The sequence below is a fragment of the Mirounga angustirostris genome, unplaced genomic scaffold (genome assembly GCF_029215605.1).
Source record: "Mirounga angustirostris isolate CCGP_5_RB_7025 unplaced genomic scaffold, mMirAng1.0.hap1 SCAF_9, whole genome shotgun sequence".
Lineage (NCBI taxonomy): Eukaryota > Metazoa > Chordata > Mammalia > Carnivora > Phocidae > Mirounga > Mirounga angustirostris.
Genome location: NW_026991717.1, coordinates 40944494 through 40972048, shown reverse-complemented (window position 1 = coordinate 40972048; position 27555 = coordinate 40944494). Strand labels below are relative to the sequence as shown.

The following is a 27555-nucleotide window of genomic DNA, read 5'->3' as shown; positions in this document are numbered from 1 at the left end:
AGCTGTGGGGTTTGGTGCTTCCCTGGAGACCACATCTGGGGTTGGCAGGGGGGTGAAGCCCTAGGCCAATGGAGAACCAAGTATGGCAGCTGGCGAATCGGTCTCTGACACTGCTGTGCACGATTAGTGTGACCTGAAGCAGCTGCTCAGCCTCTCTGAATCTCAGTCTCATCTCTCCCAGCAGGGTGATTTTGAGGATAAAACTAGACAATTTATATAAAGCATCCAGCTCAGGGCCTGACACATAGTAGGGGCTTAGTAAATGGGTAACAGTATTGTGTGTTGGGCACCTACTTTAGATTAGGTGCTATGGATTCCAAGAAAATGGGATCCTTCCCCAGGTTGCTCGCTGCCAGTCAGGGGAGACAGACAGACAGACTGACAGCCCCCCCTCGGTGAGCATAGTGGGATAAGCTTTGTTAGATGGGCACATTCTGTGGCAGCACAGAAAAGAGCTCAACAGGCTTCTCTTGCTGAGGGAATCAGACAAGTCCTCATGGAGGTGACTTTTGTCTGCACCTTGAAGGAAGAGTAATACCAAACAGAGGAATTGGGGAGGGCATTTGAGACAGGGAATAGCAGGTGGACAGAAGGAAAATAGCCTTTGCTAAAGCAAATTCTTTGTGTAGTATCCTGTAGGAGGAGGTGCTGAGGGAGGGGTGGAGGCCTGGGAGATGGGGGCGGTGCAGAAGGCAGAAGGTTGTGATGTTCACTCGGAAAGCTTGGACTTTGTCCTAGAGACCAAGGGGAGTCATGGGTGGGTTTTAAAGAGGGCAGACAAAGGCTGTGGGGTGGAGACTGGAGGCAGGGAGACCAATTAGGAGGTGGCAATGGACAAGGTGTAGAGGGGTCAGGGCTTGAGCTGGGACCGTGCCACGGGAAGTAGAGTAGAGGAGTAGAATCTTTCTAGGAGGTAGAATGGGGGGTTTGGGGTCTCGTGGATGTGGAAGGCTGGAGTGGGAGGGAGGGAAATCGATGACTTACAGGGTGTTGGGCTATGGAGGCACCCTTTCCTGAGATGGGGAGCCCTGGGGGGAAAGACAGGTTGGGGAGAGGATGGCAACTGTGTGAGAGGTCCAGTGAACTACCAGAACTGAGCTGGAGCAAATCTGAAGATCATGGTCATCTAGACAGTGGGTGATTGAAGTCGCAAGTATGGCAAAGTTTATCTTAGATGTTGTAGGATTAGATTTGAGTGTGACTGACAAGAGGCCATGGTGTCAGGAGAGTTCATCAGAGGCCAAAATCTAGGCCCCAGGGGAGTTAGGCCAAGATAACAGTGACACTAGTTTTCTCTCATGTGAGTCAAGTCCAGCAGTAGAGTCCATCCCTATTACAGCAGCTCCAAGGTCACTTAGGACCTCCTCCTCTCTTACTGTTCTGCCATCTTATCACTTGACTCCTACTTCATGATTTCCAAGCAACTCAGCTCCTGTCGCATCACTTGTACTCTAACTGCTGGGAAGGGAGATGCGGTCATAAGGACACACACCTTCCCTTCAGAGACACTTCCTGGAGGTTGCACTTCTGCCGACCTCTCATTGGCCAGATTTTAATCAAATGGCCACACCTAGCTGCAAGGATGATCTTTCAGTTTCTTGGTCATTCTTCCTGGTGACCGTGTGCCAACTGGAAATCAGAAGTCCTATTACCAAAGAAAAAGGAAAGAATGGATCTCTAGAGCAGCGTTTCTCAATGGGGGGCCATGTTGTCCTCCAGGGGACATTTGGCAACATCTGGAGGTATTTTTGTCACTGTTAGGAGGGTGGAGGCCAGGGATGCTGCTAAACGTCCCATAATGCATAGGACAACCTCCACAACATTTGGCCCAAGATATCAGCGGTGCTGAGTTTGAGAAGCCCTGGCCTACATGGACAATTTCTAGTCTCATTGCTGTAACCAGGACAGAATGAAGAGTGAGGGGACTAGTCACTTGTGGCCACACAAGACACCTGTCCTGGGCAGGCCACAATATTAGGGGAGTTCAGCAGCTCAGACCTAGGCTCTGGGGGTTTGTTTGTTTTTTTTTGTGGGGGGCTTGTTATATTTGCCCCAGCTTGGAGGGGCTCCTGCCCTCACAGAAAAGGAAAGAAGCTTTGTTTTGTTTGTGCCTCTTTGTTTCATTCATTTCTTTATATTGGGCTCCGAAGTGCAGAGGGAACTCTGAGGGGAGGATTCTGAGGGAAGGGGCTTATTTAACACATGGGCATTTCTTTGCCCACCAGCCACCGACTTGGCCGCTAGTGGGGGAAAAAGCTCCATAGTCTGGCCCCCCATGGCCAGACTCTAGTTCAGTCCCTTATTTATAGTGTGATACAGTTAGACCTTTCCCCCAGCCTCCTGGCCACAAGCCAGGGCTGGGTGGTCAAGAAGAGGCCCCTGGCCCTGAATCTGCAGAGATGCCAGGGCGGCTTTTTTGGCTTTGCCCATAGCGCTGGGCTGGGCCTTTCTGTGCTTCCTCCCTCCCAGGCAGCCTTCCAACCAAGTCAGCATTTCTGGGCCCCTCCCACCTTCATTTCCTTCCCGGACTGTAGCCTTGGGTCTGAAGGGAAGCAGACCTGCCCCAGCTGGGGCCAATGCCAGGCCATGCTGAGGCTGAGGCCTGTGGGTCCCCAAGGTCCCTGAGACGTGGTACAGCCGAGAGAATGCCTATCAATAGGATGGTGGTGGGGGAGAGTGTGAACAGCTCTGTCTCTGGGGAGGGCTAGGGGAAAGAATAGTCCCCAAGCCAGTCTGAACTGTTGGGGTCCTTACTGCGGGTGAGCAAAGGTCTCCCCTAGGCCAAACAACACCCACTCTTATCTGGCTATAAAAGGCTCCCTGAAAGGAATTGGTCTGAGAATGGCCCACTGGACCTGGGCTAGGGTCAATCCCAACAATGGGTCTGGGAGGCAGGGTCTCCACAAGCTCAGGAAGGGTTAAGCTCCTACCTTCCAACCTGTTTCTGGAGGCCCAGAGGGACTCTGGAGGTTTTCAGCATTTTCATATATCTGAGTTCTTCAACGGGACTGGTGATGGATTTGATTGGTGGCACAGACCTTCTGCCGCATGACCTCTGACAAGTTGCCTGACCTCTCAGCTCCTCAGTTTCCTCATCTGTTCAATGAGAAGAATAATGCCCAGCTGAGAGTTGTGAGGATTCATCCGGATAGTGCCTGGCCCACGGGGGGCACTCAGGAAATAGTAGCTGCTCCTCTCATCATTGTATCATCACACTGTCTCTCAGGAGAGCCTCGCTTCTCCTCATCAGAAAGTCCTTCCCCGAGCCATCACTCTAATTCTTTTTTTTTTTTAAGATTTTAAAAAATTTTTATTTATTTATTTTATTTATTTATTTGACAGAGAGAGACACAGCGAGAGAGGGAACACAAGCAGGGGGAGTGGGAGAGGGAGAAGCAAGCTTCCTGCGGAGCAGAGAGCCCAATGTGGGGCTCGATCCCAGGACCCCGGGATCATGACCTGAGCCAAAGGTAGACGCTTAACGACTGAGCCACCCAGGCGCCCCGCCACCACTCTAATTCTTAGCATGCAGAGTCTGCAGTGGGAGCCACCTCAGGAACCTGCATTTTACAGATGAAGGGACCAGGGAAGAGACTTGCCCAAGGTCACAGAGGAGGGTCAACCAGCTGGAATCCATGAGCAACATTCTTCTCCCGCTCTCCCAGGGCTCTCCCGCCACTCAGGAAATGGGCCCAGTCTTTTCATGTTCACCCTTGTTGGCAAGAGCCCCAAAAGGCTGTTTTCCTTCTGTCCAGTTCAGTGCTGATGGCTGCGATCAGGAAATGGGGTGATGGGATGTCCTTCCCCACGTCCTCCTGGTGTGGGGCGGCAACCTCACAGGGCTGGGCTTCCTGAGATACAGCCGTGGCAGCAACTGAGGAACTAGCATCAACTTTAGCATCAGTTTTACAAAGTCAAATACTGAGAATGGGGTGAGGACGGAGGAGAGATGGGGCAGATGTAAGGAAACGAACTTTTTTTTCCCCCCAGCAGACAATGAATAGAGTTATTCTAGGCTGGATACATCAAGAAACAAAGACATTAAACATACTATCTGCAGTCAGGGAGAGAAGTCACAAAAAGTAAAAATCACTACTACAGTGGTACCTCTGGGCAGTGGTTCTGGAGGTGGGAGAATTTAACTTTTGATACTTTTCATACTATTTGAATTGTTATCGTTCAGTATTATTATTTGCTGTAGGCGTATGTTACGCCTATTAATAAAATAGTTCATGCCGAGCTCAGGCAGGGGCTATGTGGGCAAAGATGCAGTGTGACTCTTTTTGTCTCTAGACTCCTTGGATGTGAGTCCCTCAGGAAGTCCTTGGTCAGGCTAAGATGGAATTCTGTGTCAGTCAGACTTCAGCTGGGCCCTCCCTCCCGGCCCCCTCAAAATCAGTTAAGATTGGCTCCAGGAAAAGAAAAAGACAAAGACTGGCTCTAAGACTGTTCCACCTAGAAAATTCAGTTATCCTTAGAAAAAGACAAAACTCCTAACTCACACCACATACTCTAGATTGGAGTGATGGATCAAGAACTGCAAAGTTAAACCTGAAAACCTTTAGAAAAAATAATGGTATCTTTCTGATATTTTGCTTTGTTACAATGAAGAACTTCTCATCAAAAGACATCTTGAATAAAGTGAAAAGACAAACTGGGAGAAGAGAAATTATTTTATATAACCAAAGGATTAGTATTAAGAATATATAGGAAGGGATGCCTGGGGGCTCAGTCAGTTAAGCCTCTGGCTCTAGATTTAGGCTCGGGTCATGATCTCAAGGTTGTGGGATCGAGCCCTGTGTCGGAATCCCTGCTCAGCTGGGAGTCTGCTTGGGATTCTCTCTCTCCCTCTCCCTCTCCCCCTCCTCCTGCTTGCACACACTCTCTCTCTCAAAATAAATCAATAAATCTTTAAAAAAAAAAGAACATAGGGGTGCCTGGGTGGCTCAGTCATTAAGCGTCTGCCTTCGGCTCAGGTCATGGTCCCAGGGTCCTGGGATTGAGCCCCGCATCGGGCTCTCTGCTCCGCGGTAAGCCTGCTTCTCCCTCTCCCACTCCCCCTGCTTGTGTTTCCTTTCTCGCTGTGTCTCTCTCTCTCTGTCAAATGAATAAATAAAATCTTTAAAAAAAAAAAAAAAGAATATATAGGAAAAGATAGAGAACTCCTACAAATCAGTTAAACAAAAAGATAAACAATACAAGAGAAAAATGAACTGAAGATACGAATAGACATTTGACTGAAGGGAAAATATATATGGCTAATAAACATATGAAGGCATACCCAGCCCCATTAGCACTCAGAGAAATGCAAACAAGCACCATAATGAATACCATGTTACATCCACCTTGGCTGGCAAAAGTTTCAAAGTTTGACAATACAGAGGTAGAAGGGGATATGGGCCATAACATCTCTTAGGCAGTTATTGGGGATATAAATTGGTATAACCCCCTCAGAAAACAAATTTGACATTTCTTATCAAGCTGAATATGCATCTACCCAGCAGTAGATTGAATTATTATTCCCATTTTACAGAAGAGAAAACTCAGGCACAGAATGGTTAAGTGAGTTGCCCAAGGGTATAGCTAGTCAGCAGCAGAGCTGGGGTTTGAATCAGACTGGCCCCAAAGGAGGAGAAAGGGCACTGATGGAACAGTCCCAGACACTGGGGCAACTGCTGGCTGGGCCTGAGGTTTTCTGTGACCCCAGAGGGGGAACGCTAAATGAGATCTCTGAAAACAACACCAATGTAGACATGCGATCCTGGCCTCACAGGGAGGAAGGGGCCTTCCTGGGCATCTGGCCCTGCTGCAGTGTGAGTTCTGGAATAGTCATCACAGGTGCACTGCCCTCCCTGCCTCCATGAGGCCTGTGTGCACAGTGAATGCAAGTATAGGATGAAAAAGCGCTGCTCTCTCGCTCATAGGAATCAGCCCAACAGGGAGACAGACATGTTGGAGGCCCAGAGAAGTGCTGTGCTGGGTGTTGGCGGGGGGGCGCACATTGAGGCTGCGAACACTGGGAGGCTGGGCGGGTGGGCACCTTCCCTTGCAACCCAACTGTCTTGTGAACCCATGAATGCTCAGATAATTCTGCTGACTTGGGGATTATCACAGGCCTTGTACAGACAGGAAATGTAGGCCCAGAGATGACCATGGGCACACAGTTTGGGTGTGGTTTAGCAGGGTCTGGGATCCAGGCCTTCTGGGGGCTAAACCCCTGCAAGATTCCCTAGCAGATCACACTCCAGGCCCCCAAGCCAACAAACGGTTTGAAAATGCCTTCCTGTGAGCCACACGGGCTCTGCACCCCCCAGCTTTCCTCCTCAGAAACAGATGTTTTATCCTTCCATCGCCTCTCCCCTCAACAATGGTTGAGACAAACTGGGTGAATCACATCTAAAGCAGAAACAAGTCTGTATCAACCCAACACCTACTTAGTCCATTTCCTGTCTTGGGTTGGGGGGTGGTGGTCATTCCGTGGGAGTTTTCAAACTCCTACCCATATTCCAGATCAGACTCTGCCTACAAGGGCCTGTGTTGAGATATGATTTCGGGGAAGGGTAGGAACATGGGGCAGGGCCCTCTGGTTAGGTGGATCTCTCCACCAAACACCACCACTAAGCCATTCCTTTGTGTCGTTTCTCCAGAAAGACCCGGCTGACGCAACTTGTCAGCCATGAGCCCTGTATTATAGCTATGAAAGCACTTTACAGTTTATGAAGTGATTTCAGATCTAAAAACGTTTTTGATTCTCATAACAGCTATGAATTTACACATGGGCAACCATTTAAACTTGTCCATGGAGGAGATGAGGACACAGGATGAGGCTCAGAGAGGCAGGGGACTTTGTAGCTAATCAGCACCAATATTTCAATACGGATTTTTTTTTTTTTTTTAAAGATTTTGTTTATTTATTTGACAGACAGAGACATAGCGAGAGCAGGAACACAAGCAGGGGGAGTGGGAGAGGGAGAAGCAGGCTTCCCGCAGAGCAGAGAGCCCGATGTGGGACTCGATCCCAGGACCCTGGGATCATGACCTGAGCCGAAGGCAGACGCTTAACGACTGAGCCACCCAGGCGCCCACAATACGGATCTTTGATTCCAAATTCCATGTACCTCACATAACTGGGAATTGTCCTAGAGAGCAGAGGCTGAAGGGACACAAAACAACTGTTTTTTGTTTTTTTTTAATTTTTTGTCATTTGAACAGCTGGGTTTTGATTAGGAAGCAGAAAGGAAAGGATGAGGGGGAAATGTTCTGGAGCAGGGGAAGACGGTGGCAGACCTGGGCCACACGGATGGGCACAAGTCCCCCAGGGCGCTGACAATTTGGGCAGGGGGAAGGGTGGGCCAGCAAGGGGTAGGAGGAGTGGGGGGATGAGCTCTGGGGAGTCAGAGCCTGTGTCCTGGCTGGGCCACTTCCTGAGGCCCGAGGGGCTGGAGTGGGCATCTCCTCTAGGCTTCTGTTTGTTCCCTGGGCTCTGCAGGCCTCCCAGCTCACCGCTGATGTCTGTGGCCTGATTCCCAGCCAAGTGTCTTGTGAGCCTGTCAGCGCTGACCTAGTCACGCTGGCTCGTGACTGTGCCCCTCCTTCACACGAATGAGTCAAGAGGGGAAACAGGCGCCTAAGGGCTTCCGGGGGATTCCCATGATGCAGGCGGCTCTGGGCCCTGGGTGCAGAAGGCCTTGACCGGCCTCAGAGTGCCTGGGAGGCCGGAGCTTCCCCAGGGTTGAAAGCCGGTCAAAATAACCCCAGACCTAACTTGGTTCCTCTCCTGCTGAGTGGCATCAGCCTGAGTAGGGGCACAAAAGTCATTCGGGTGGGGGAAGGCCTGGCTCAGGGCTGAGCCGTCTGCAGGCATCTGGGGCACAGTGTCTCCATGTAGTCCTGGGAGCTCCATCTTCTGGGTGAGCAAACAGAGGCTCTACTTTCTCCAGAAGAATGCTGAGCAGAGTAACCACAGCAGAAGCCCCAGGAGACCCTCCTTTACTAAGACCTACTACCTGCAAGGCACTTTATTTGTAAATTCAATCAGGTTTTAAAAACTACGTTAGATACAATTACATATACATGCTATAAAATACAAGATAGAAAAAAATAAAATAAAAGATAGAACTAGACCAGGAATTCTTAATCTGAGGTCTGTGGGATCCCCAAAGATCTAAGAATAGAATTCAGGGAATCTAAATATTTGGAAGAGAAAAAAAATACATCTTTATTTTCACTGACCTCTACCTGAATTTTTTCTCTACGGTGATGTGGCAACAAACCACAGCCATGTAGGCAGGACCTGTGATGGTGTCACTGATAGAATTACAGATATTTCAAAATATGGTTTATGTTCATCACTATTTCAAAATTACAGTAGTTATTAGACCTATTGCTAGATCTTGATATTTCATGCCTCAACTGGAAGCACTATTTCTACATCAAAAATTTTTTTATTTTTGATAAACACATTTTAATTTAGTTGGTTTCCTTTATAATCCTATGTTATTTTATTGTGTACATTTAACATTATTCTGAGATGGGGTCTATAGGTCTCACCAGATGACAAAGGAGGCTATGGCACATACACAAAGGTTAAGAGCCTCTGACCTAGGCTGGCCCTGAAATATGTGGGAGACACTTCCATTTAAAAAATGGATCCTGGGGGCACCTGGGTGGCTCAGTCAGTTAAGCATCTGCCTTTGGCTGGGGTCATGATCCTGGGGTCCTTGGACCGAGCCCCAAGTCAGGCTCTCTTCTCAGCAGGGAGCCTGCTTCTCCCTCTTCCTCTGTCCCTCCCCGCCAGCTTGTGCTTCCTCACTCTCTCAAATAAGTAAATAAATAAAATATTAAAAAAAAATAAAAAGTGGATCCTGATTTTTTTAAAGACTATTTTCCAGTTACATTAGAAAGCTGAATGCCGATCTGGTTATTTTACTTAATCAAGTGAAATTCAACTCCCCACCATCACTGGACAGTGAGCAATCCATGGCTCTCCAGTTGAATGCTTCTAACAGTCCATTAGCAGAAACATCTTTCCCCCCAGAACAGGCTCTTACACTGTTTAACTTAACTGAAACAGCCCTGAGGCTTCTACACGTTCTTCTTCCTCTCCATGTACATTCACCATAATTAGACAGTATCCTGAGAGGAATGGTTAAGGAACTGGAGGTCTTTGGGCTAGAGAATACACTGCGAGTGGGAGAGCTGTGGGGGAGAGGACGTAGGACGGCTGTCTTGCTTTCACAAAGGGTGGCCCTTACATTCCTGCAGGCAGCTCTGGAAGCCTAGCAAAGGCGCGAGGTTTGCAATCAGGTTGGCCCAAATGCCCAGATAGTCTCTTCTCTCTCCTTACAACCCACTTATCCCCTTCATCACCCTCCCTCTCCGGGACCTTGGTTCCTCCTGCTGACTCCTCTCCCTCCTATCAAAATGTGCTCTGGGAGACAGGTCCTGAGAGAGAGGGGCTGGTGGTGTGGATGGAATGGCAGACCCAAAAGAGGGGAGGGTCGTAGTGTTGTCTAGGGCACTGTAGGACCCATCGTCACCCTTCCCTGGGTCTTGGTTTCCTCAGCTGTAAAATGGGCATCCTATCTGCCCTTGTTGGCATGGATTAAATGAGATGTTGATGGGGAAAACATTTATGGTGCTAAGGTCACAATGGTCATCAACTCACTAAGGTAGAGGACAGAGATAAAGCTTCAAGGATGGCTTTCCCAGTGGGTGGCCTTTGGATTTAAGTTGGAGATCAAGTCTAAGTTGAAGAACTGACTTCTTTTCCAGTGGTGAGCTCTCCCTTCACAGGGATGAGGGAATCAGCACAGGTTCAGAATCAGATTGAATCCTGGCTCTTACTTGCCCTTTGTTTGGCTTTGGGCAAGACAGCTCCCTTGTCTGAGACTCAGTTTATCATCTGGGGATAATAACAGGATCTACCCTCATTGTTGTTGTGAAGATTCAGTAAAATCCCATGTGAAGAACACTCGGCCCAGAGCTTTGTGGGGGAAACACGCTAGAAATGTTTATTTATTTATTATTTTTTTAAAAGATTTTATTTATTTATTTGAGAGAGAGAATGAGAGACAGAGAGCATGAGAGGGAGGAAGGTCAGAGGGAGAAGCAGACTCCCTGCCGAGCAGGGAGCCCGATGCGGGACTCGATCCCGGGACTCCAGGATCATGACCTGAGCCGAAGGCAGTCGCCTAACCAACTGAGCCACCCAGGCGCCCTAGAAATGTTTATTGACGAATATGATTATTCAGTATTCCAATCCTGAGGGAATAGGCTACAAGTGATGAAGGCAGGCTGGGCAGACCCAAGAGTGAGAATGGCAAGGGGCTGAAGGAAAATGGAGCTCCTCCCCAGCCCCCCCTAACAGGGCTTCCTCCTGACGGGGAAAATGCTGCCCTGCTGCCCCGGGGGTTCTTGTGTGTCAGCCTTGGAGTGAGCATACTTGACCTTCTTGATGACCTGCCCCTGTGGGACTGACCCCAGACTTCAGGGTCAGCCAGGCAGGCCTTCTCTGGGTTTGGCATCCTCCCTCAGTCCCCTGGGCCCTGGAGGCTGGCCAGCTGTCAGGCCTGATGTTCAGCCGTATGGAACTGACTCCCTTGGCCAGGACCAGGAGGGAGCGCCCAGGGATGGAGTTGCCTCTTGAAAGAGGCCCAGAGTTTCCCTCTTGCCTGGATGGCTCCTCAGACAGTGAGCAAGGCTGAAACTGATACAGACAGAGGAGAGTAGGAACCGGGACCCAAAATGAGGACCTAAAACTGAGGGAGGAAGGGACACCCACACAGGGCAGGCCACGTGGAGAGCTTCAGTCTCTCCTCAGAGCTGACTCCAGGTGCCCCATGGCTGCATCTCATACTTCTTCCTGTCTGCCTCCTTCCCCAGAAGCTTGGACCATCCCCTTCCCCATCTCACATCTCCCTGGGACTGGCGCTACTCAGGATGAACTGGGCCGTCCACACACACCTGGGCCCAGGGCTGCATGGCTCCAAGGTCTGGACGGGGACGCCACCCCTAGGGGTCACTCAGGTATTTGCCAATGAGGGTGGCCAGGCAGGGACCCATATTCACTGCCTCTGACCAGGGGCTTTCAAGCACGGTTTCTAAAGCTCCAGCCATTCACGCATCATTTTCCAGATTTTTGTTACTTTAACTATTTTCCATTTAATATATATATTTTAAAAGATTTTATTTGTTTATTTGACAGAGAGAGACACAGCTAGAGAGGGCACACAAGCAGATGGAGTGGGAGAGGGAGAAGCAGGCTTCCCACTGAGCAGGGAGCCCGACGTGGGGCTCGATCCACCCATGTGCCCCTCCATTTAATATTTTTCTTTAAATCTTTAATTCCTTTTCAAAATTTAGTGTAGAGAAAGAAGAAAGAAGAACAAAGAACAAAGCTGCAGGCTGATTTTAAACTCTATTACAAAACTATAATAATTAAAACAGTATGGTATTGGCATAAAACACACACATAGGGGTGCCTGGGTGGCTCAGTCATTAAGCGTCTGCCTTTGGCTCAGGTCAGGGTCCTGGGATCGAGCCCCGCATCGAGCTCCCCTGCTCAGTGAGAAGCCTGCTTCTCCCTCTCCCACTTCCCCTGCTTGTGTTCCCTCTCTTGCTGTCTCTCTCTCTGTCAAATAAATAAATAAATAAATAAATAAATAAATAAATAAATAAAATATTTAAAAAACAAAACAAAAGAAAAGACATATAGATCAATGGAACAGAATAGAGAGCCTAGAAATAAACCTACATATATGGCAAAGGAGGCAAGAATGTATAATGGGGAAAGGACAGTCTCTTCAGTAATGTGTCAGGAAAGCTGGATGACAGAATACAAAAGAATGAAACTGGACCACCATCTTAACGTATATACAAAAATTAACTCAAAATAGATTAGAGGGCACCTGGGTGGCTCAGTCGTTAAGCATCTGCCTTCAGCTCAGGTCATGATCCCAGGGTCCTGGGATCGAGTCCCACATCGGGCTCCCTGCTCGGCAAGAAGCCTGCTTCTCCCTCTCCCATTCCCCCTGCTTGTGTTACTGCTCTCGCTATCTCTCTCTCTGTCAAATAAATAAATAAAATGTTTAAAAAAAAATAGATTAGAGACTTGAATATAAGACCTGGAACCATAAAATTCTTACAAGAAAACATAGGCCACAAGCCCCTTGACACACGTCTTGGCGTGGTTTTTTGAATCTGACAGCAAAAGTAACAAAAGGAAAAATAAACAAGTGGAACTATATCAAACTAAAAAGCTTCTGCACAGCAAAGAAAACTATCAACAAAATAAAAAGGCTATGTACCGAATAGGAGAAAATATTTGCCCCCAACCATTTATCTGATAAGGGATTAATGTCTAAAATACATAAAGAAAAAAAGGGGGGCACCCGGGTGGCTCAGTCATTGGGCATCTGCCTTCAGCTTGGGTAATGGTCCCAGGGTCCTGGGATGGAGCCCCACACCGGGCTCCCTGCTTGGCGGAAAGCCTGCTTCTCTCCCTCCCACTCCCCCTGCTTGTGTTCCCTCTCTTGCTGTTTCTCTCTCTGTCAAATAAATAAATAAAATCTTAAAAAAAAAAAAGAAAATCTGAATATGTATTTCTCCAAAGAAGATATTCAGATGACCAACAGGTACATGGAGAAGAGGCTCAGCATCACTAACCATCAGGGAAATGCAAATCAGAACCACAAGGGAATACTACCTCACACTTGTTAGAATGGCTAGTGTCAAAAAGACAAGAAATAAGTGTTGATGAGGGTGTGGAGAAAAGAGAATCTTTGTGGTACTGTGGGTGGGAATGTAAATTGGTGCAACTGCTATGGAAAACAGTAGGGCAGTTCCTCAAAAAATTGAAAATAGAATTACCATATGATCCAGCCGTTCCACTTCTGGGTATTTATCTGAAGAAAATGAAAACAATAATTTGAGGGCGCCTGGGTGGCTCAGTTGTTTAAGCATCTGCCTTGGGCTCAGGTCATGATCCCAGGGTCCCGGGATCGAGTCCCGCTTCAGGCTCCCTGCTCAGCAGAGAGTCTGCTTCTCCTTCTACCTTCACCCCACTTGTGCTCTCTCTCTCTCAAATAAATAAATAAAATCTTAAAAAAAAAAAAAAAGAAAACACTAATCTGAAAGGATATCTGTACTCCCATGTTCACTGCAGCGTTATTTATAATAGCCAAGATGAAAACAACTTAAGTGTCCATTGATGGATGAATGGATAAAGAAACTGTAGTATATGTATACAGTAGAATATTATTCAGGCACAAAAAGGAATGAAATCAGCAAAGATCTACTCATCTTGCTGCCACCTATGACTTCTCTCTGTAAGTCTCCTTAATAAACCATTGCTTGCCAAGCCGGAAAAAAAAAAAAAGGAATGAAATCTTGCCATTTGCAACAACATGGATGGACCTCAAGGGCATTACGCTAAGTGAAGTAAGTCAGAGAGAGAAAGACGAAATCATAGGACCTCTCTTACATGTGGAATCTAAAAAACAAAAACAAAAACAAAAAACCCCCAAGCTCTTAGAAATAGAGAAGACATTGGTGGTTGCCAGAAGTTGGAGGGATGGGGAGAAATGGGTGAAGGGCATCAAAAAGTAAACAAAAACAATTTTTCAGCCTATTTCCAAGCAATAATATCTGTGAAATATTGAGTTTGATGAGCTGATTTATTTTTCCTGATTTACATTTGGATTAATACATTATTAAAAGAAAAAAAAAAAACAGTTCACATACGTATCACCTAAATGCCCCTAATGGACTATATTTTTAAATTTATCTTGTGGTCCATGTTTTGGGAAATCATTTAGTGGAAAGAACAAAGATTTTGAGGCCGTACCATACATAGGTCCTATGAACCCTTGAACAACATAGGTTTGAACTGTGTGGGTCCATTTACATTCAGATTTTTTTTTTTTTTTTTTACGCAGTACAGTACTGTAAATCCATTTTCTCTTCCCTATGATTTTCTTAAAAACATTTTCTTTAGCTCACTTTATTGTAAGAATACAGTGTATGCTACATATAACGTACAAAATATGTGTTTATGCTATCAGTAAGGATTCACTCAGATCAACAGTACACTATCAGTAGTTAAATTTTAGGGGAATCGAAAGTTACACTTAGATTTTCAGCTGAGCCAGGGTGGTTCGCACCCCTAACCCCTGCGTTGTCCAAGGATCAAATGTACTTTCTAACTGTATGACTTTGGGAAAGTCACTTAACTTCTCTGAGCTTCAGTTTCCTGATCTATATAGCGAAGATCCTCTCTCCTACAGCTGTCATGGGCATGGGTGTGAGCACTGAACATGGGACCTGGCCAAAGTAACTTTCTCCCTCCTTCTGCAATCTTGCCCCCCTTCCTTGCAAAGATAATTTAAGCAGGAAACCCGGTCTCTCGAGCCATCTCCCTAACCACAAGGACCTACTGCATTCCAGAGTAGCCTACTCTGAAGGCATGTCTGGGAGGAGGTGTTACTCTGGCACCCGTCCAGGTCTACCAGTTCTAGGTAGAGAAGTGCTTCCTGGCATCTACTCCAAGTCCCTACGCTGCAGTGTATGCTCCTGTTCTTGTGCTCTACCCTCAGTGGAAATGAGAATTAGTTAGGGAGCCTCATTCATGGAGGGGCAGCCTGATGGCACGGAAAGGCCTGTGGGAAGCTGGGGTCAGTCTGGCACTGCCACTATCTCACTTGTATGCCTTGAGCAAGTCACTGACCCTCTCCATCTATGGGTTTTCTTATCTGTAAAACGAGGGGGCCAGCATTGACTGTGAAACCAGACTCTTTCCCATGTATTCTCACCCAGTATAGATGGGGTGGGTGGAAAGGGCAGGGACTCCTGCCTTTTCCTATCGAGGAACTAATTTGTTTCTCTTCTGGTTGAGGATGTGGGAACTGGGAGGGAGTAGGGTAGGCTGGGGATGGGGGCCGAGAGGAAGTTACTGATGAGGGTGGGAGACTGGTTGCCACTAAGCCCTTCCCACTGGAAACTTCCTTCCTGTCCCCTCCCTGATAGAACCACAAGGAAGAGTCTAGGTGTTTCCAAGGATGGCCTGGGAAGGGTTAGATCAACAGAGTGAGGGATATGCTCGGTGGGATATCTGGATTGTGAGTGGTGTCTCCCCTGAAGAGTATACTCTGGATGCTAATCTGGGTCCCCAAAAATGAGGGAGTAGGAGGGTTCAGAGATTACCTAGTTTAATCCCCCATCCTTTTACAGAAAGGGAAACTGAGGCCCAGAGAGGTACAGTGACTCGTTTAGGGTCATGCAATGACTAGGCAGCAGAATGAGACAAGAACCTAGGAGTCCTGCCCTCTGCTCCCAACCTCCTGCCCTGCCTTCCCGCCTCTCTTCCCCTAACTCTGATGACACTTCCGGGGAGACGTGGGGCTTCTGTAAAAATGCTCTAATTGATTCTTAACAGGAAGTGTGGGCTTTTTTGCTCTGAACTGACAACCACAGCAGCTATACACATACACAGGGACAAGCACATGTATTCCCACATACACACACACCCCCAAATTTGTACACAGCTGTACTTGTCAGCATCTAGGCACACAGATGGGGCACACTTATGCACTTCTCCCTGGGTGCATGAGATGCCCAACTGGAGGCTCTCACTTTGTCCTGCTCTGACCTGTTTCATGCTTCTAGAGTGGAAAGTGGATTTGAAAGTGGGGGAGCTGAGACATAGAGACCGGAGGGGGCTTCACTGGATAGCAAAGGCCCCCATGCCCCAGACGATCTTGGGCCTGGAGGGGCTGCTCATAGTTCACAGGGCAGACTGACATGGAAACCACTAATTTGTCATGGGGGCCCAATGAAGCTGAAGAAAAGGGGCTTGGAGAGGTGAACTGGCCCAGCATGTAAACGGCAAAGCCTAGATTTGAACCTGGGTCTGTCTGACCAAGAGCCCAGGTTCTTGGTCCCACAGGCACAGCTTTCTTCATTCACATCAAAGTACCTGATCCAGCCAGTAGCAACTATAAAATACCACAGAACTTCTCCTCGACAAAATAAAGGAATCAATACTCGTACTAGGAGTCAAGGTGGGGTTGAGGGAAGCTTCATGGATGAGTTGACATTTGAAGCTGCTTTAAGAATGAATGAGATTTTATTAGATGAGTAGAGGGGATGGGGAAGGGCATTCCTAGCGGAGGAACGGCACAAGCAAAAGCAGTGCAAGAAAGTGCAAGGGGCAGGGCGGGGCACAGTGGCAATGGAGTAGGGATGACTGGACAGAGAGGTGTGGGGCCAAGCTCTGGGACGGGGCTGGAGGATTGATGTGCATAGTCAGGGGGTTTAAGGGCCTTGAGTGCCAGGCATGGCATTTGTGGGTGAGGATACCCTGGCGGGTGCTTAAGGAAAGATGTGACTCCGTGAGTCCTGTGTCCCAGAGGCTCACCCTGACTCCAGGATGAAGGGTGGTATGAGTGGACACAAGGACGCAAAGCTGAGGCAGGGGGACCAAGGAGGAGCTGTTACAGGTGTCCAGGAAGAGGTCAAAGGTCTAGAACCAGGCCTGGATCTGTGGGATGGTAAGGAGGGTGAGTGGGAGAAAAGTGCAGCCTGAGAACAGACGGGGGCTCTCCAGGGATTCAGGCAGGGATGATTATGCAGCCACAAGGTAGAGGCTTCTGAGACCAGCCAGTGCCCCCTTCCACCCCAGCCCACACCACTGGACTCAGGCTGGAAGGCCTCAGAGCAAGTCTCACCCCCGCTCCCGACTCCCTGCCATTTCTAGGTTCTGCCCCACCCACTTGCTCTGGGGGGAAGCAGCAGGAATCCCCCCCTGCGGGCAGGGCAGGATTTTCTCCTTTCTCCACTAGCTCCAATGTTCAGTCTCTCCTCACAGCTGGAGGGACAGCACTACCCGCTGCCACTGGGTATAGACACTGGCTCCACCAGCAGTGAGTGAGGGACTCCGCCCCATGAATGGCTGTTGGTGCCTCTGGAAACCAGACGGGGCTCCTGTTGTCCTTAACTGACGGCCATGATGGATCCGTACAGTCACTGCCTCAACAAGGAGTCTGGGGTGGTTGTGCTAATTGGTCAGGTTGGTCACACGTCCAGCCTCAGGCTGCACGGGAGGCTGGGAAAGGGGGCATCTGGCATATTTAGTCTCAGTGGTGGAAGCTGGGCTCTTCCTCACAAGTGAAGAATACCCCACACATAGGAAGGGATTTCAGATGCTGAGTGGCCAACATAAATGACAAATGTCCAATATGCTACCTTATGGGTATGCTAGTGAGAATTAAATTATATATCCCATGTAAAAGTGCTTTGTAAAGCATCTGGTACAAAGAACATGCCCAGTGAATGTTAACTCTCATTCCATCAAACTGTAGAGCTCCATGGGGGCAGGAAGTAGACTCTCTGCTCCCTGCTATATCGCTAGTGCCCAGTATGGTGCCTGGCACATAGTAGAAGCTTCACAAATATCTGTCGCAAGAATGTCTTGCTTCTCGGGCGCCTGGGTGGCTCAGTTGGTTAAGCGACTGCCTTCGGCTCAGGTCATGATCCTGGAGTCAGGATCATTCTCTCTCTCAAATAAATAAATAAAATCTTTGGAAAAAAAAAAAAAAAAGAATGTCTTGCTTCTCAAATCTGTGCTCCGTCCAGCCTTTCTCTCCTCCCCTTTCTCTTTTTGCCTTGGTTGTGACCGCCGCATTTTCTGAGGAGGAGACATATGCTGGGGCAGAAAGAATACTGTAGGAGGAGTCAGGTGCCCATACCTCAGCTCCACAACCAGCTCACTGTGTGATCGTGGGCAAGTCAACTCCCCTCCCTTGGTCTGGTTTTCTGCATCTGCAAAATGGGTACAATAACCTCTGCTGCCCTGCCCCATCTCTCTGATGTAAAGGACCAATGAGAGCATGTGAGAAGCTGATTGCAAAGCAGCAAAAAGCCTTCAGCACCAAAGCGCGGGGGAGGAAGCAGCTGCTGAAGGGTTAGGACTCCACCCCAGAGGATCTGTTTTTGAAGAGGGGCTGAGGGGGGAGTGCACTGGGGAACCAGCCTTCCTCTTCCCTGAGTGGAAAGGCCTGGTGTTCATGTAGCATCTGTGAACTGAAGCTATTTTTAGGTAGCACAACTACGATTATGACAGGGCCTCTTCCTGAAGGGGAAGGGTGGGGAGTAGACCTGAGTCATCAGTGGGGTGGTCAGGCTGCACAGGCCGACTTAAGGCGACCCATGGAAATCAGACCTCTCCGCGCGCCCTTTCCCCCCCCCGCCCCCCCCCCCCGCATTACTCCTGGCCTCTGCCTTCCTTAGACAGTGGCTCTAAAGAGGGCAGTAGGGTGGGCCACCTGCTCCAGGAAGGACTAGGTCAATCATTGGGTTTGGAGCCTGTCAATCATTGTTGGCCTCCAATGAGCGGTGGGCTGGCTGCGTCCCTGGGCGGGAACCTGAGGACCCATTGAAAAGAGCTGGAATAAATGGATGGAAAGGATGCCTGCCCCACCCTTCCCGCTCTCTGCAGGGTTGGGGGGCTGGAATTGAAGGGTCAGCTAGGGTTTATTGGGCATGGACTGCATGCCCACACTATGCTTAGGGGCTTCATGTGTCCCCTTTTATTGAAGTCCTCCAACACCGTCCCCCTTGGGAATAGGTGATTTGCCTCCATTTAATAGATGAGGGCACTGAGGCTCCGTAGGGACACGACTGACTCAGCCCCACAGCACTCCTAACGGAGTCCTGAGCTGATGGAGCCAACAGGAAGGGTGATTATTTTCTTTACTGGAAGGACAGGGAAAGGCTTCCCAGAGTGGGTGACATTTGAGCTGGCCTCTAAACAATGAGTGGGATTTAGCTCTCTTGTGAGGCATGGAGAGGGGAGGAGGCACACATGTGACATGGAAGGGACAGAGCATGGGGAAAGGCTTGGGGATGTGACAATGCGGCTTGTTTGGGGGTGTCAGGTAACTCAAGGTTGCTGGTGAGCAGCAGAAGTGGTAGGGCAGAGGGTGGGGCCTGCAGGCCAAGCTAAGGGGTTTGGGCTTTTGGGGGTTCCTGCAGAGCTGTGCAGTCCCTAAGCATACAGCCGGAAGTGTGGTCATGCAAGGGGTGGGGTGGGGTAGCCCACAGTAGAGGAAGGATAGGGGGTGGCCTATCGGGCCCAAAGGAAACCAGGTAGGTTTCCTGCCCTGGAGCCTGAGCTCAGGCAGTGGCCAGGCCTGGGGGTCCTGCTGTCCTCCACAGGCCTAGCCTCAGTTAGGGCTCCAGGGCCTTCTCCTCTACCCTCTGAGCACCTTCTCTTGCCAGCACCACTGCACATAGTATTCCCTTTATTCTTCACAGCCACTTGCAAGGTGAGTATTAACACCCCCATTTCACTGGGGAGGAAACTGAGGTTTAGAGAGGTTCGGGGACACAGCCTCTCTGTGTGACATCATGGGGCTCCCACCATCATTCCACAGTGGAAGAATCCTCCAGTGCTCTGCTTGCAGGCAGGGGAACAATTACCTCCTTCTCCCTGGGTAAAGGGGACCCTGAGGCTGAATTCAACTGTAACTTATCTGCTTCCCAGGCACAAACTCAAGATGTTCAATCTGGAGGGCCTGTTATTGATCATTTTGCCCACTACACATATTACAGGTGGGGTAACTGAGGCCTAGAAAGGAAGAGTTTTGTTTGGGGTCCACGGATTGCCCTAGAGGTGACTGGCCCTCCTATTTTGAACCAGTCTCTCACTGGAGCTCTAGCCCAGCTGAGAAATTGAGCAGTGAGGGACAAGTGGGTTAGAGTGCAAGGACTTGGGGGTGGCTTGTGGGACAGGCGATAGCTTGGGGCTTCTGGGGGAATCCGAGTCAAAATACATTCAGCCCTTTCAATTCCACTTGAAGCACTTCAGACAATTCAGGGGAAAAAAATGCCTCTTCCCAGGACACTTTACCGTGATCTTCCTGAAAAGTGCGCTAATTATGCAAACTTTGGTGGCATCAAGGTGACTGCGTCCCCTAGAGTTGTACAGTGCAGAGTTTGCACAACTGTGAGCAGCCCTGAAAATGGAGCGAGTTCTCTGGTGATTCTCTTCACTTCTCTATCCCCTCCCCTCCCCTCTTTTCCTTATCCTTTCTCACAGAGCTGGGGACCAGGGGGCCATTTCTCACCAGGGAGGGAAAGGGAAGGAAGGGCAGAGACAGAGGAGGAGGAGGGAGAGTGTGAAGGACAGCAGAGGGAAAAGGGCAGGACTTGTTTCTTGGCTCTCAGAAACTGAAACCAAAAGTCCTGGCAGGAGTCAACCTGAAAAGCAAAATGCTAAGGTTGCAAAGCTGTGCTGAGGGAGCAAAGCCACTGTATCTGGGCAGCAGCCCTGGTCAGAGACACTCTAGCCAAAATCTTGTGTTGCCTATACCAGGCCTTGCCCCTGATCCTGACAAGAAGTATACACGGCAAGAGTCTGTTTTCTCTGAGGATTCACACAGCCCCTCCAGACATTACAGTGCCCAGTGCTGGGGTTTGGATCATTGCTGGAGCAGGCAGTGGGTGCCTACTCAAGCCAGTGAGTCACTGGATGACCCGAGAGTGGGTGACCCTTAGCTTTGGCTGGTGTTAGTGTCTTTGTGGACATACACACACCCATGAAGCTGGGAAAGGTGGCATCTGTGTACCTGGCCCTATTTCCCCAAGTTAAGCTTAGGACATGTGAAGTAATATGGATTTTTGTGACCTACCTGGTTGTGAGAAGTCAATTTGGTGCTACCATATTGGATTCTTTGGGGTGCTTGATGCTTTACCCCAAAATGGGACAGAATGGTTAAAACGTGGACTGTCTTTAAAAATTCAGATTGTGTGGTCACCATTTCTTGTGACTTGTATGATTCAACGAGCCAGTTGTGCCCCTGAAACTCAGGTGTCACCCCTCCACGGAGGTTTCCTGGATCCTCTATGTAGGGAAGGATGCTGCTTCTGGAGCACTGTGGCTCCCAGCTCCAGACTGGGCAGCCCCTTGTGCGCTGAGATTGTGTTTAATTCATCTTTGTATCTCCCATGAAGACAGGTGCCTCCCCTCCTCTAGGGATTCTCAGAGTGTAAGCTCCTGGCTTCTCCATTTGTTTCCTCGTGGGCTGACACGTACCCTGTGCTGGCCTCACAGCAGCAGGGAAGAAGGGGACAAATGCAGGGGTGAGGGTAGATGGATGGGTCAGGACACAGGGGAAACTGGCTCCACCATTTCCCAGTCTTGTGGCCCTGGACAAGTTCCATTCCTCTCTGAGCCTCAGTTTCTTCATCTGGAGATGGGGATGATTTAAATAGCTGACTTTTACTGAGTACGTACTGTGGGTCATGCATGTGTTAAGCACATTGCATTCAGTAACTTGTTCAGAAAGTACTTATGAGGATCACCAATGTGGAAGGGACACCAGGAGGTCAGCTTAGGGAATGGAGGCTTGGAGAGTTGGGTGACTGCCCAAGGCCCAGATGCAGATGAGTGGGAGAGTGTACACCCCAGAACCCACTCTTACAACCAGCCATCTGTGCTAGATGGACCCCAGCTGACTTGGGTGGATAGGCTGGAGGAGAGCTCAGCATGGAGCCGGCTCAGGGGAAGTCTATATGGTGGTGCTGTTATCAATGGAGGCCAGGCCTGGCTGGTCCAGAAGGCACTCAGCTGGTATCCAGTGGCTGGGGCAGTGAGAGCCTCGCCAAGTGACCCCACAGGATGCTGTGAGAGGAGGCCCTCCAAACCGGAATTCTGAAAGACCTGGTCCAGCAGGAGGGGCCAAGGCTGACAAAGTCCCTGAGGAAGGGTTGGGCTACCCCTCGGCAGGCTCTTCACTTGAGGACTCAAACGGCCCCGCAGAGGCCTGGAGCCTGAGAGGAAGCCAGCTGAGAGAGTGATGGAAGAAGAAGGTCATTTTCAGGTCTGGTTGACCCACAGGGCCCAGGCTGAAGACTGGATCTGGGAGTACCCCAGAAAGCATGTCACTAAAGGGGCAACAGTCAACTCACTGGGGCTGCCTCTTGGGATCTGGCTTTGCCTCTGTTCCCAGTGCCCCAGGGGCAGAATCCACTCCTAACCTTGGACCAAGGACCAGCAGAGAGATGGTACCAAGTAGAGGGGGCTGAGACCTGCTCAAGGACCCCTCCTAGAAGTGGCTACCAGGCCAGTAGGCGTGCCCTAGAAGAGATGGGTCTGCAGCCCCCAGGGGGATAGCATGGGGAGGCTAGGCTGGATGGATGCAGGGAAGCCATAAGAAACCTAGCAGCCCTGCTAAATCCACAGGCCAGAAACCTTGAAGCATCCTTGCCTCCTTGTTCTCGCACCCCACATCTAACCCGTTAGCAAATCCTATGGGTTCATTTCTTCCCTACTGCCATCTCAGCCACCCGGCATACTGCAGTAGTCCCGTCACTGGCCTCTCTGTTTCCATCCCTGACCCCCCATAGCTGGTTCTCCACACAGCAGCCAGAACAATAGTGTTTAAGAACAGTGTCTCCCCAGTCGGGGCCTCCAGTGGCCCTGCCTCCCAATACACACCTCTTTGATACCATGTGCTACTCCACTGCCCTTCCCTCTGCTCCATCCACTCTGGCTTCTTGCTTTTCTTCAAAATGTTCAGACACACCAGGGCGCCTGGGTGGCTCAGGTGGTTGAGTATCCGACTCTTGATTTCGGCTCAGGTCACGATCTCAGGGTGACGAGATCGAGACCCATGTCGGACTCCCTGCTGAGCAGGGAGTCTGCTTGAAGATTCTCCCTCTGCCCCTCCACCCGCTCATTCTCTCTCTAATAAACAAATAAATCTTAAAAAAAAAAAAAGTTCAGACATACCTTCCCCTCTCCAGGCCTTTGCACTGGTAATCCCCTCTGCCCAGAACACCCTTCCCTTAGGTATCTACATGGCAAACCGCCTTCCTGTCTTCCAGGCTGCTCAAATGCCACTGTATTTCTCAGTGTTCCAGCAGAATATAGCACTCCAATTAGGATTATCCGAGGACTATTCACAAAGGTGTGAATGGGATATAAGGACACCCCAAGGGAGAGTGCAATGCCCAGGTGTGGGGGCATGGGGCACCTTTACTACTCCCAGGCTTGAGGGGGAGGGAAGGAAATGGCTGCTGAAAACAGGAAAGAGACTATTGTGGGAGAAGGTCCCCAGGCAGGGGCTGTGACCCTTCAGAGAAGGAGCCAGGGGAATGAGCATCTTGCTTTCCTTGCCGGCTTTCCTGTACCCCCACTGGTGAGCCAGGCTGAAGGGCAAATGGATGCCCTCCAACTCCCTTCTCCGCTGCTCCCACCCCCAGCCCCCAAGTCCTTTTACTTCGCTCTCTTATCTTCCATGGCACTTATCTCCTGACATTTTACATTTTCACCACAGTTATTTTATGTCTATCAGCTCCAGAAGGGCAGGAATTTTGGTCTAATGCATCCCAAGGACACAGACTGGCACATAGCAGGCACTCAACAAATGATCCCGGAATACATGAGTGCCCACTCAGTCTCCCTGGGTGCCTCTGGGCAAGCTTCTGGGCCCCTGCCTGGGTAAGGGGGGGCTGGATGCTGCTGTCTGAGGCTACGGGGTTAGAGAGAAGCCAGTGGAGACCAGCAGGGTTGGGAAGGCAAGCCTGAAGGCCTGTGCTCAGAGCCACCATCCGTACCTGTGGTTCCCAGAGCAGATCCCTGCCTCTCCCCAAGGCTGTGATGTTGAGACCAGTAGGACTGTCCTTGGCAAAGGCCTTACTACTTGGTTTCTTGAACAAGGCGCTGCTCTGTGAAATCTCCTACTTCATGAATCGGCTCTTTGAGGAAACATCTGGCCCCTCTTCTGGGCCTCCAAGGAATGTTTCCTTTAGGGAGGCCTGAACTCACCCTGCATGTAGGTCCAGAGTTGTAGCTTTGGGTTCTATTCTAGGCCTCCCTTGGCCAAGCCTTGGGTTCCCAGGGACAGGCCTATGCAGGGCCTACCTGACCTCAGGGTGGCCCTTGCTGGGCTCTTGGGCTCCCTCCCCCACAGGTGCCTGGGGTACTGGGGCCTCCCTGAGATGGTACTGCCACCCCTCAATAAGCCTCAATGTCCTACAGAAGAGAAGACTCAAAACAAGGTGATGACCACCCCTGCCCTCCAATTGTAAAGTTGTGCATTTTCTCTAAGGGGTTTATCAACTGAAAGCTATTTCAATCCAAATACCAACAAGATTGGGGAGGGAGCCTCAGAAAATGATATTAATCTTCCTCTGGAAAAATAAACATTTGAAACTAGCAGGAAAATTCTGAAAAAAGGAAGGAACACACCACACAAAACCCAAAAGTCTTAAAGTAAAAGACTGATTATTTGAACACATAAAAAAAAAATTTTTTTAAACCCAAATGGAGAAAATTATTAAAAAACAAAGTCAAAAGGCCACATACTGGGAAAACTATTTGTAACAGAATGTCAGACAAAGAGCTAATTTCCTTAATATATACATTTTAGAAGTCAATGGGCAATTCACAAGGAAAGAAAAATTCCAGATGAACAGTAAATACATGAAAAGATGCTCACCTTCACTCATAATGAAAGAAACATATAACAAAATAACAATGAAATGCCATTTTCAACTGCTAGATTGGCACCAATGAAATGTTTTACAATGTATAGTGTTGGTGAGGGTGTGGGGAGACAACCTCAAACACTGCGGGAATGCAAATTGACCAGTATATTGGAAGGCAATTTTGAAAACAGCTACTGTGGTGGAGTAAAGGTGGTCACAAATTCTTTGACACTTCTCCCCTAGAGAGAGGAGGTCGGTGATCCCTTCCTTTGAATTTGGGCTGGTCTTTAAGTTCTCTGGTCAATAAAATCTAGCAAAAGTGATACTGTTTTAGTTCCAAGCATATCCCTTAACTTGCCCAGCAGATTCAACGTTCTGCCTCTTACCTGAACTGCAATGACCTGTTGTGAGAAGCCCAAACCATGTGGGGGAGCCCTGGAGGATATGACATCATTTGCAGAGAGAGGTCAAGAAGTGCTAAGGCCTTGTCATGTGAGTGATGAAGCCGGCTTGGCAGAGAAGGAAAGACAAACCATCCAGCTGAGCCCTTTCTGAATTCCTCACCTGCAAAATTGTGAATAAGATAAAATGGTGGTTTTAAACATTGCATTTGGGGGTGGTTTGCCATATAGCAATAGGTATCTAGAACAGCTATCCAAATTTAAATTTATCCTTTGACCCAGCAATTTGACCTCTATGAATCTAACCTACCAAATGTTTGCACAGTGCACAAAAACACCTGACCAAAGAAGTTCATTGCAGCAATGTTTGTGGTAGATAGCACGACGCTGGAAACAATCCATCTGTCCCTCATCAGCAGAAAGGCTAGTATATCTAATTAATGATATATACTGTACCTAGGGAAAGCCTGAACCAAGAAAAAGTACCATCTGTAGTCCTATGAGCCAAGAGTGACACACAGAGTGGTTAAGAGCATGGATTCTGACACTGGTTCTGCCATCTGTGATCTGTGTGACTTTGGGAAAACTGTTTAACCTCTCTGTCCTATAATTTCCTTATCTGTAAATTGAGGATGATAATCATAGCACCTCTTTCAGAGGGCCATGGTGGGAAATAAATGTGTTAAAATGATAAGCCTGGTATGGATCTGTGCTATATGTACTTTGGAGATGCAAAGAACTTGAATTTAAATTGGGTTGGAGCAGACTTTTAATATCCTTAAGAGGCTGCAAAACAAAGGATCTGCCAGATTGCCATCCTGAGACAGACAAGGGAGATTTGACAAAGACTGGAAGGTAGCTGTGGGAGAATGTTTTCAGAGAAATGGACTCACACTATACTTATTGTTCTTTTTCTTGCTATCTCTTAGACATTCTTCCTACCTCAGCACTTACAGACCCATTCATTTCTTTTTTTAACTACTGCTCAGTATTGCCTTGTATGGCTGTACTTCAATTTATTTCATCATCCTCTAATTTTTCCAGATTTATTGAGAAATAACTGACATACATCATTGTATAAGTTTAAGGCATACAGGGAGGCCTGGGTTGCTCAGTCAGTTGAGCGTCTGCCTTTGGCTCGGGTCATGATCCCGGGGTCCTGGGATCGAGTCCTGAGTTGGGCTCCTTGCTCAGCAGGGAACCTGCTTCTCCCTCTACCTGCCACTCCTGTGCTCTCTCCCTCTCTCTCTCTCTGACACATAAATAAAATCTTAAAAAAAAAAGTTTAAGGCCTTAAACTTTGATTTACATATATTGTAAAATGATCACCAACCCCTACTGGTGGACTCGAGTTGTTTCCAGTTCTTTCCTACAGTTGCAAACAACACTGCAGCAAATGTCCTTGCACATTTATCTTTGCCCTAGCACTGCTATTATTTCTGTGGTGCAGATTCTTCAAAATGGAGTTGAGGATAAAGTATATATACACTTAAAAAAATTCTGATAGCTCTGGTCAAATTGTTTCAATATCTGGTCCCATCCCCCACCCCCACTGCATTTGTTTTCACAACTCTGTCTCTTTGTACTTATTATTTTTTTTAGATGAACAAAAGTATTATCTGGCCTTGTTTTTGAATTAATATAGTGATGAATCAAGCACCATGTCTGCCTTGAAAAACTCAGTCTGGTAGGGATGGGGGGTGCAAAGTGGTATCCTGTGTGTGTGTGGGGGAGGGGTAGCTGCAAAATAAACTGCAAAATAAACAGTCACCCCATCAAGGCTATAGGGCTGGCACAGAAAGCTGGACCATGGGCTCTGGGAGCCCCCAGGAGACAGCAGCATTGGGGTCTGAGACAATCAGGGAGGCCTCCGTAGAGGAGGTTTCCTGCCTAGCCTTTGCATTGGTTCCAGAGCATTTTCTAGAACACTGCCTCATTGAATGCTCACGGTAGCCCTTAGCATTAAGTGGTATTATTATCTCCACCTTCCAGATGAGGAAACTGAGGCCTGGAGAATGAAAGTCTTGCCCAGCTCCACCTCTGCGCTCTTCGCTTCCCTTTTCCTCTCTCTTCGCTGTGCTTCCCTATCCTTCCCCCAGCCCCAGCCCCAGCCCCAGCCCCTCCTGCCCCCACCCTGAGCCACGCCGCCTGGGCGGGCAGAGCCCTGCAGAGCCCGGGGCACTGCTTCTGGATACTGCCCGTGGCTTCTCACAGAGGCTGGGGCGCAGACCCCACGGGTCTAGGTGGCACCCTGACCCGCTCTGCGGCCTCGTCCACACGGCGCTGCCTCACCTCCTGGCCCACAACTCGGGGTCATCCCCGCCCTCCTCCAGGCAAACTCCTCTGGGAAATCAGGCCTTTGGAAGTTCTGGGTGAAGCATTTGCTCCGTCCGAGCTGCAGTGTTTCAAATGCACGTCACCCTGCCCCCCAGGGGCCAAGTCCTTGCCTGGCGGTCAACGACCTGCGCCGCGCTTCTGGGGAAAACCTCAGAAAACAGAGCGGCAGGAAGCCGGCGTGGAGGACCAGCTCCGAGAGACCCGGAGCCTGCGGGCGGGACACCGCCTCTCCGCGCGGAGCCTCCTCCGCGGCGGCCGGACCCAGCCAACCTCAGGTCGGAATACGGTCGGTAATCCCCGGCGGCTAGCTCCTCACGCTCCTCCGGCT

The 27555-nt window shown here is 49.1% G+C and overlaps 1 long non-coding RNA gene across 1 annotated transcript; it reads right to left on the bottom strand.

Moving 5' to 3' along the window:
* On the bottom strand, positions 1-27555 carry LOC123861104 (uncharacterized). The gene is made up of 4 exons (XR_006794954.3): positions 27183-27555; positions 24876-25053; positions 2931-3096; positions 1-1645 (listed from the first exon to the last, which is right to left on the bottom strand). It is a non-coding gene; the product is annotated as an uncharacterized LOC123861104 (long non-coding RNA).